This window comes from Anser cygnoides, chromosome W (assembly GCF_040182565.1).
Source record: "Anser cygnoides isolate HZ-2024a breed goose chromosome W, Taihu_goose_T2T_genome, whole genome shotgun sequence".
Lineage (NCBI taxonomy): Eukaryota > Metazoa > Chordata > Aves > Anseriformes > Anatidae > Anser > Anser cygnoides.
In genome coordinates, this window is record NC_089911.1 from 8,589,285 (window position 1) to 8,598,946 (window position 9,662).

The following is a 9,662-nucleotide window of genomic DNA, read 5'->3' on the forward strand; positions in this document are numbered from 1 at the left end:
GGGGGGGGGCACATTGGGGTCGGGGGGACACATTGGGGTCTGGGGGGCACTTTGGGGTCTGGAGGGGCAGTTTGGGATCTGGGGGGGCACATTGGGGTCTGGGGGGGGCACTTTGGGGTCTGGAGGGGCACTTTGGGATCTTGGGGGGCACATTGGGGTCTGGAGGGGCAGTTTGGGATCTGGGGGAGGGCACATTGGGATCTGGGGGGGCACATTGGGGTCTGGAGGGGCAGTTTGGGATCTGGGGGGGGCACATTGGGGTCGGGGGGGGCACAATGGGGTCTGGGGGGCACATTGGGGCCGGGGGGGGAGGTCACATTTGGGGGGGGCACATTGGGATCGGGGGGGCACTTTGGGGTCTGGAGAGGGGCACATTGGGGTCGGGGGGGGGCACAACTCCATATCCCCTTTAGGGGTGTTGGGATGGAAATTAGGGACCCCGGTGCCCGTGGCGGGGGGTTATGGGGGGGGAGGTATTTTGGCGGGGGGGGTACAGCTGAGGTGCCCCCACAGGACCTGCTGGGCCCCCCCCGACGCGGCTCCAGGCCGCCCCGTGCCGCCAACGCCACCTTCGGGCTCCTGCGGTTCCGCAGCCTGGTGGAGAGCGGGGAGCTGCCCCCCGTAATGTGGGGGGGGGGGGGGGGGGGGGGCGGGGGGGGGGGCTGGGGGGGGGGATTGGGGGGCGATTGGGGGTCCTGGGGGGGGAATGGGCGGGATTCAGGGGGATCTGGGGTCTGGGGGGGATTGGGGGGGGGATTTGGGGGTCCTGGGGGGGGGGGATTTAGGGTCTGGGGGGTGCAATTTGGGGGTCCTGGGGGGACTTTGGGGGGGATCTGGGGGGGGGATTTGGGGGTCCTGGGGGGGGGAATGGGGGGATTCAGGGGGATCTGGGGTCTGGGGGGGGGATTTGGGGGGGGATTTAGGGATCCTGGGGGGATTTGGGGTCTGGGGGGGGCAATTTGGGGGTCCTGGGGGGACTTCGGGGGGGATTTGGGGATCCAAGGGAGTTTGGGGGGCATTTGAGGGGGGATTGGGGGTCCTTGTGGGGAGATTGGGGTCGGGGGGGCTGATTTGAGGTGCCCCCCCAGGTGCTGTTCCGGGGGCGCTGCCCACCTGCTCGGCGCAGTACGGCCGCATCTTCGACAGCTCCCGCATCCCCGGGGAGTGTGTGGGTACGGACCCCCCCCACCCCAAAACCCCCGGCACCCCCAAATCCCCCCAAGCCCCCTTCAGGGACCCCAAAATCCCCTGGGGACCCCCAAAAGCCCCCAGGGACCCCCCCCACCCCCCCCCCCGACCCCTCTTACGGCCTCAAAACCCCCTGGGGACCCCAAAAGCCCCCCCAGGGACCCCCCCCCCCAACCCCCCTTTGGGGACCTCCAACCCCCCCCCCAGACCCCTCTTACGGCCCCAAAACCCCCCTAGGGACCCCCAAAGCCCCCCAGGGACCCGCAACCCTCCCCCCAGCCCCCCCGGGGTTATTTGGGGTGGGGGTCGGGGGATTTTTTTAGGGGGGGAGTACCCTGACGTGTGCTCCCCCCCCCCAGACCGGCTGTGGCGCGGCGGGGACGGCGGCCACGTGGTGGTGGCGCGGGGGGGCACTTTTAGGGTGCCGGTGAGGTGGGGGGCGCCCCCTGACCCCCCGGGAGCTGCAGGCCCAGTTCCAGCGGGTGCTGGAGGAGACGGGGGGCAGCCCCGACCCCCACCCCCGAGGAGGCGCTGGGGGTCCTGACGGCCGGGGAGAGGTGGGGGGGGGCATTGGCGGGGGGGGGTCATGGGGACAGGGGGCTTTGGGGGGGTCACGGGGACATGGGGGGGGGAATGGGGACATGGGGGGGTTATGGGGGGGGCTTGGGGGGGGCGTGGGGATGTGGGGATTTGGGGGGGGGTTGCAGGGGGGGGATAGGCACAAGGGGGGGGGTGTCTGGGGACATTGGGGGGGGGTCACGGGGCTGTGGGGGGGCATTGGGACATGGGGGCGATGTGGGGGGGCCTGGGGGGGGTCTGGGGACATTGGGGGGGGGGCATGGGGGGGACATCGGGATTTTGGGGGACATGGAGTTGGGGGGGCATTGAGGGTTATGGGGGGGGAAATGGGGATACTGGGGGGGGGAGGGCACGGGGATTTGGGGCCACACGGGGGGGGGGCATAGGGGACAAGAGCGCCGGGGGGGGCGGGGGGCCGGGGGGGGGGGGCTAGGGTTGCTGACCCCCCCCCGGCCCCCCAGGACCTCCTGGGCACGGGCGCGGGGGGCCATCCTGGCAGGGGGGCGCCGGCGCCGCCTCCCTGCGGGCGCTGGAGGGGGCCGCCTTCGTTGTCGCCCTCGACCCCCCCGAAAAGGGGGCCCGGGACCCCCCGGAACCCCCCCCGGGACCGGGACCCCCCAGCCCCCAGGAGCTGGAGGCCGAGGCCAAGGCGCTGCTGCACGGCCGCTGCCACGACCGGTCAGAGACCCCCCCCCCCCCCAAACCCCCCGGGACCCCCAACCCTCCCTCCCCCCCCAACATGGGACCCCCAACCCCCATAACCCCCCTCAAGGCCCCAAGAACCCTCTGAAGACCCCAAGAACCCCCCATAATCCCCCCAGAGACCCCAATCCCTTCCCGAGACACCTTCCCCCCCCCGACACCCCAATTGCCCCCCAGAGACTCCCCAACCCCCCCAGGGACCCCCAATACCCCCCCCCCCAGACCCCCAATACCCCCCGGGACCCCCAGGGACCCCCAAGTCCCCCCAATAACCCCCCCAGGGGCCCCCAAGACCACCCCCCCCCACAGGACCCCCAGGGACCCCCAAGCCCCCCCCCCAAACGCCCCGCAGGGCCCCCCCCCAGGGCCCCCAAGACCCCCAATACCCCCCCCGGGACCCCCCAGTCCCCCCAATAACCCCCCCAAGGACCCCCAAACACCCCCCAAGTCCCCCCAGGGATCTCCCAGGGACCCCAAACACCCCTCGGGGACCCCCCAACCCCCCCCAGCCCCCCCCCCCCCACCTTAAAGCCCCCACCCCCCAATTTCTCGCCCCCCCCCCAGCTGGTTCGACAAATCCTTCACCCTGGTGGTGTTCGGCAGCGGGCGCGTGGGGCTGAGCGTGGAGCAGTCGTGGGGGGACCCCCCGTGGTGGGGCACCTCTGGGAGGTACTGGCCCCCCCTGCCCCCCCGGCCCCCCTAATATATTGGACACCCCCCCCCCACACACAATTTATGGGGTGCCCCCCCCCAGTTCACGCTGGCCATGGACGTGCTGGAACTGGGCTACGAGAAGAGCGGGGACTGCAGGGGGGGGGGTCGCGCCCGGCCTGCCCCCCCCAGCGGCTGCACTGGGAGATCCCTGAGGAGGTACTGGGGGGACTGGGAGGGGACTGGGGGGACTGGGGGGGGGGTGGGAGGGGGGCTGGGAGGGACTGGGAGGGAACTGGGGGGGACTGGAGAGGGGGACTGGGAGGGAATTGGGGCTGCTGGGGGGGCAATTGGGGGGGCTGGGGGGAACTGGGGCAACTGGGGGGGACTGGGAGGGACTGGGAGGGGAACTGGGGGGGGACTGGAGAGGGGGACTGGGGAGGGAATTGGGGCTGCTGAGGGGGCAATTGGGGGGGACTGGGGCAACTGGGAGGGAACTGGGAGGGACCGGGAGGGAACTGGGGGGAACAGGGAGGGACTGGGAGGGAACTGGGGGGAACAGGGAGGGACTGGGAGGGGAACTGGGGGGGACTGGAGAGGGGGACTGGGAGGGAATTGGGGCTGCTGGGGGGGCAATTGGGGGGGGCTGGGGCAACTGGGAGGGAACTGGGGGGAATTGGGAAGGGACTGGGGCAACTGGGGAGGGGGATTGGTTTTGGGCCATTTTTGGGGTGTCCGTTTTTGGGTTTTTGGGCTGTTTTGGGGATTTCGGGCTGTTTTTGGGATGTCTGTTTTTGGGATTTGGGGCTGTTATTGGGGTTTGGGGCCATTTTTGGGGGTTTTGGGCTGTTTTGGGGATGTCGGTTTTGGGGGTTTTGTGCTGTTATTGGGGTTTGGGGCCATTTCGGGGGGTTTGGGGCCATTTTGGGGGTGTCGGTTTTTGGGGGTTTTGTGCTGTTATTGGGGTTTGGGGCCATTTCGGGGGTTTGGGGCCATTTTGGGGGTGTCGGTTTTCGGGGATTTTGTGCTGTTTTGGGCTGCTGTGGGGATTTTGGGCTGTTTTGGGGTGTCGGTTTCGGGGTGCCGTACCGTTTGGGGGCGCAGTGCCGGGGGCGCTGGGGGCAGCCCTGCGGGCGGCGCGGGCGCTGGCGGACGACCTGGAGCTCCACGTCTTCGTGGCCCCCGGGACCCCCGGGGCAGCCCCGACACCCTGGTGCAGCTGGCCCTGCAGCTGGCCCTGCTCCGGGTGAGACCCCCAAAACCCCCGGGGACCCTGAAATCTGCCCTGGGAACCCCAAATTCCATCCAGGGACCCCAAAACCCTGCGGGACCCCCCCCAAAATCCCCCCAGGGACCCCAAAATGTGCCCTGGGAACCTAAAAACCCATCCTGAGACCCCAAAATCTGCACTGGGATCCCCAAAAGCGACCCTGGGAACCCCGAATTCCATCCTGGGAACCCAAAATCCCCCCAGGGAGCCCAAAACCCCATGGGACCCCAAAATACCCCTGCCAACCCCCCCCGGATCCCCCAAACTCCCCCTGGGACCCCAAACCCTGCCTCATAGGCTCCAAAGTCTTGCCAGGGGTCACTTGGGGGGGGACCCCAAATCCCCTCCCGGAGCCCCCAAATCACCCATGCCCCCCCGCCATTGTCCCAGGGACCCTAAAATCATCCCTGGGAGGGTCCTCAGGCATCTCCGGGACCCCCAACCCCTCCCCCCGGGACCCCCAAAACCCATCCTTGGAGGCTCCAAATTCCTGCCAGGGACCATGGCGGGGGGGGGACCCCCAAATCGCTTGCCCCCCCCCCTTTGGCCGTGACCCCTGACCCCTGACCCCTGACCCCGACCCTGCCCCAGGAGCGGGGGCCGTGCCTGACGTACGAGGCCGTGCCCACCCGGCTCTTCCTGGAGGGGCGCACGGAGGGGTCCGGGGCTGCACCCCCGAGAGCCTGGCGCTGGCGGCCGCCATGGGGGACCCCAAAGTCGGGGTGAGTATTGGGGGGGGGTGGTCCCCGAACTGGGGGGGGGGGGTCACCGAATTGGGGAGCGGGTCCCCGAATTGGGGGGGGGGTCCCCAAATTGGGGGGGGGGTCCCCGAATTGGGGGGGAGTACACAAATTGGGGGGGGGTCCCCGAATTGGGGGGGGGGGTCCCCAAATTGGGGGGGGGGCGGTCCCCGGGAACTGGGGGGGAGTACACAAATTGGAGGGGGGTGGTCCCCAAACTGGTGGGGGCCGTGGGGAGGGTTCTCGGGGGGGTCCCAGGGTTTGGGGGGGGGGGGGCCCATGGGGGGTCGGGGGGGGGGTGGTGGTGGTGTTCAAAGGTCAGTGGAAGGGGTCCTGGGGAGGGGGGGTCCCCAGGGGGGGGGCCCCAGGGTTTGGGGAGGGGTTCCGGGGGGAGGGAAGGGTCCCAGGGTTTGGGAAGGTCCCGAGGGTTTGGGGGGTCCTGGGCGGGTCCAAGGGTTTGGGGGGGGGGTCCCCAGGGTTTGGGGGGAGGGCCTTGGGGGGGGTCCCATGGTTTGGGGGTGCCCCTGGGGGGTGTCCCCAGGAGGGGTCCCGTTTTGGGGTCCCGGGGGTGGGAGGGGGGAGGGCCGCGTGCTGACGCCCCCCCGCAGCGGGCACGGCGCCGGGCGCTGCTGCGTGCGGCCGAGGGGCGGCTGCGGGCGCTGCGGGGGGCGGCCATGGCGGGGGCGGGGCTGGAGCGGCACCTGCAGGGGCTGGCGGCCGCCGCCCGCGAGCTGGGGCTGAGCCCCCCTTCCTGGCGCAGGTGGGCGGGGCCTGGGGGGCGGGGCCTGGGGGGGCGGGGCCTGGGGGTCAGGGGGCGGGGCTTTGGGGAGGGGCGGGGCCTGGAGAGGGGGCGGGGCCTGCGGGACAAGGGGCGGGGCTTGGGGAGGGGGGGGCGGGGCCGGGGAGGGGGCGGGGCCTGTGGGGTCGGGGGCGGGGCTTTGGGGAGGAGGCGGGGCCTGGGGAGGGGGCGGGGCCGGGGAGGGGCGGGGCTTGTGGGTCAGGGGGTGGGGCTTTGGCGATGAGGCGGGGCCTGGGGAGGGGGCGGGGCCTGTGGGTCGGGGGCGGGGCTTGGGGGAGGGGGCATGGCCTGGGAGGGGCGGGGCCTGTGGGTCGGGGCTTTGGGGAGGAGGCGGGGCCTGGGGAGGGGGCGGGGCCTGGAGGGGGCGGGGCCTGTGGGTCAAGGGGGCGGGGCTTTGGCGAGGGGGCGGGGCATGGGAGGGGGCGGGGCCTGTGGGACAAGGGGCGGGGCTTTGGGGAGGGGGCGGGGCCTGAGGAGGGGGCGGGGCCTGCGGGACAAGGGGCGGGGCCTTGGTGAGGGGGACAGGGGCCTTTTCGTTGTGGGCGGGGCCTGGCCCGGTGCTGGGCACGTTGCTGATTGGTCGCTGCGACGGTGGGGGCGGGGCCTCATTTGCATACCGCAGGCGCTGGGGCTGCCCTGGGCCATGGCCTCCAGCCGGGCCCCGCGGGCTCAGCCCCCCTGCTGCCCCCGAGCTGCTCCCCGCGGGGGGGGCTTCGGCCCGGTAAGGGCATGGGGCCGGGGGGGGGGGGTCACTGATGAGGGTGGGGGGCTCTGGGGGGACCCTGGATGGCTATGAGGGGGTTGGGGGGGTGTCCCTGGAGGGGTGGGGGGAGTTTTTTTTGGGGGGGGGGGCCTTGGATGGATTTGGGGTGGGCTTGGGGGAGGGGGTCCCTTGGATGAGTGGGGGCGGGAGCTGGGGGGCCCTTGGATGGTTATGGGGGGGTTGGGTGGGGGTCTCTGGAGGGGTGGGGGGGAGTTTGGGGGGGGCCCTTGGATGGGTTTGGGGAACGTGGGGGTACCCTGGGTGGGTCTGGGGGGGGGGTCACCTGGCTGGTTTTGTTTTTTTTTTTTTGGTGGGGGGGTTCTGGGTCGTTATGGGATTTTGGTCCCAGGGGTCCCCTGCCTCATTACAGGGCATCGAGGTGCCCCTGGCTGTTTGGGGATGCCGGGGGGGGGGGGGGGATTTGGGGTGTGGTGGTGTTTTTGTGGGTGCCCCCCACCCCCCAACCCCCTTTGTGCACACCCCCCCCCCCCCCAGCCCCATGCCGATGGCTACGGCGTCTCCTTCGCGGTGGGGGCGGACGGCGCCGTCGTCTTCCACGTGTCCTGCAAGGCCTCCAGCCCCCGCACGGTGAGCAGCGAGGGGGGGTCCTGCCCCCCACACCCCGAGACCACCCCCCCCCAGACCCTCCTGGTGTCCCCCAACCCCCCGTGACACTCCCCCCCCCACCCCACAGGACGCCCACCGCTTCGCCGGGCTGATCCGCACGGCGCTGCTGGAGCTGGGGGAGCTGGAGGGGGGAGTGAGGGGGGGGACGGCACGGGGACCCCCCCCCCCAATAAAGAGCTGGGACCTGGCTGGCTGCGAGAGTGTGTGCTGGGAGGAATGGGGGGGGGGGGGGTACTGGGGGGGTAATGGGGCTACTGGGGGGGATAATGGGGTTACTGGGGGGTAATGGGGGGGCAATGGGGGGGAAAATGGGGGTGCTGGGGGGTTACTGGGGGGTAGTGGGGGTGCTGAGGGGGTTACTGGGGGCGGTAATGGGGTTACTGGGGGGTTACTGGGAGATTACTGGGGGGTAAAGGGGGTGCTGGGAGTTATAGGGCTAGTGGGAGGGTACTGGGGGGTAATGGGCCTACTGGGAGGTTACTGGGGCACACTGGGAGGCTACTGTGGTACATGAGAGGTTATTGGGGGAGCAATGGGGCTACTTGGAGGTTACTGGGAGGGTAATGGGGCATAGAGGGAAGTTACTGGGGGGGATAATGGGGCTACTGGGAGGTTACTCGGGCGCACTGGAAGGTTACTGGGAAGCTGGCCCCGCCCCCAATTAAACACCCCCACTGTCTTCCTTTTTGGTCGTTTTTATTGTTGCATCTCATTAAATTCATTCGTTAAAGACCCGCATGAAAAAATAGCTCTGAGCCCCCCTCCCCCCGAACCCGTCCCCCCCCCCGGGGGGCCCCCTTTTGGCACTGCCCCGCCCCCCCTTCCTGAGTCAGAGACCCCCCCCAAAACGGGGGGCAGCACCCCCCCCCGCCCCCAAAACAACCCCAGAGATAATGACGGGGGGGGATTGCACCAATCCCAGGAGAGGGGGGAGGGTCATGAATCAGTAATGAGGTGTAATTAGTAATTAGGGGGAGCTCATTACAGCACAGCCCAGGGGATGGGGGGGGGGGGGCTGGAGACTCCCCGCCCCCCAAGCATGAGGCAAAGGGACACCCCCCCCCAAAACATGCAGCCACTTTGGGGGGGAGGGAAGAGAGGAGCGGCCAGGGAGCAATTAGTCCTCATTTGCATATCATTTGCATAGGGGTCATTGCATAAGGCTCCCGACACGCTTTTGGGGGGGGGGGGGGGGGGCACGGGGGTGGACCCCCAGCCCGCAGGCTGCTTTGCATAGAGGCCACGGGGCCAGCAGGCCCCCCCCGCAGCAAGCACTTGGGGGGGGGGCAGGGCAAGGGGAGGGAAGGCAGAATTCTGTTAATTAGGGTTTTTTTTGGGGGGTGGGTTTGTTTTTTGAGTTTTTTTTGCATATAACCATAAATATCAGCGGTACAGACATGCAGACATGCTGGCTCAGGAAATGGCACCCCCCCCAACTGCCCCAGGAGGCCCCTGAGGGGGGCAGCAGCGAGGAGGGGGCGGTCCTGACCCCCATCCCCGGGGGAGGCCAAGGCCAGGTGTGGGGGAGGGGAGATGTTTCTGGCCTGGTCCTGTTGCCATGGAAACGAAGCCTGGCTTCGCAGTAGGGGCTCCAGCCTGGTCCTGTTGCCATGGAAACGCAGCCTGGCCTAGCAACCCAGGCTCAGGCCTGCTCTGATTGCCATGGAAACAAAGTCTCAGCCACTGCCCTGCTCCCATTTCCATGGAAACACAAAAAAATGGGGCCAGGCCTAGCCCTGTCACCATGGAAACGCAGCCTGGCCTTGCAGTTGGACGAGGCCTGGTCCTGTTGCCATAGAAACGAAGCCTGACTTCGCAGTGGAGCCAGCCCCCCCAGCCCCCCAAGTCCCCCCGGCGGGGGCCAGTGCCACCATTTGGGGGGGGACAGAGGAGACACCCCGGCGGTGGCCCTACCTCCACCGTCGTCCTCCGCCATCGGGGTGCCCAGCGGCTCCAATTATTGCTTGTAGGGGGAAGGAGCCCGGGGGGGCACAAAAAGGGGGAGGAGGGGCACTGGGGGGGACACACAAGAGGGGGAGGAGGGTTTGGGGGAGGGGGGACAAAAAGAAGACAAAGGGGGGGCAGGGGACACAGCGGGGACAGGGGATGTGGAGGAGGGAGGACGGAGGTGGGGGGGATTTGGGGTTTGTGGGGATTTGGGGGACACAGACGGGGTGAGGCGGACACCACGTAGGGGGACCAAAACAAAAAAAAAAAGGAGACGGGGACAAGGGGCACGGGGCAGGGGGTGACAAAACACGGCCAGGGTATGGGGCCGGGGAGGGGGGCCGCTCCCCAAGTCCTGAGTGATCACGGGGGGGGACGGGGACACCCCCAGCCCCC

The 9,662-nt window shown here is 69.5% G+C and overlaps 1 long non-coding RNA gene across 1 annotated transcript; it reads left to right on the plus strand.

Annotated features, from left to right (window-relative positions):
• Positions 1 to 1,693: 1,693 nt before the first annotated feature.
• Positions 1,694 to 3,371, plus strand: LOC136788722 (uncharacterized). Its single transcript, XR_010827356.1, has 4 exons — positions 1,694 to 1,745; positions 2,229 to 2,445; positions 3,034 to 3,138; positions 3,224 to 3,371. It is a non-coding gene; the product is annotated as an uncharacterized lncRNA (long non-coding RNA).
• The last annotated feature ends 6,291 nt before the right edge of the window (positions 3,372 to 9,662 follow it).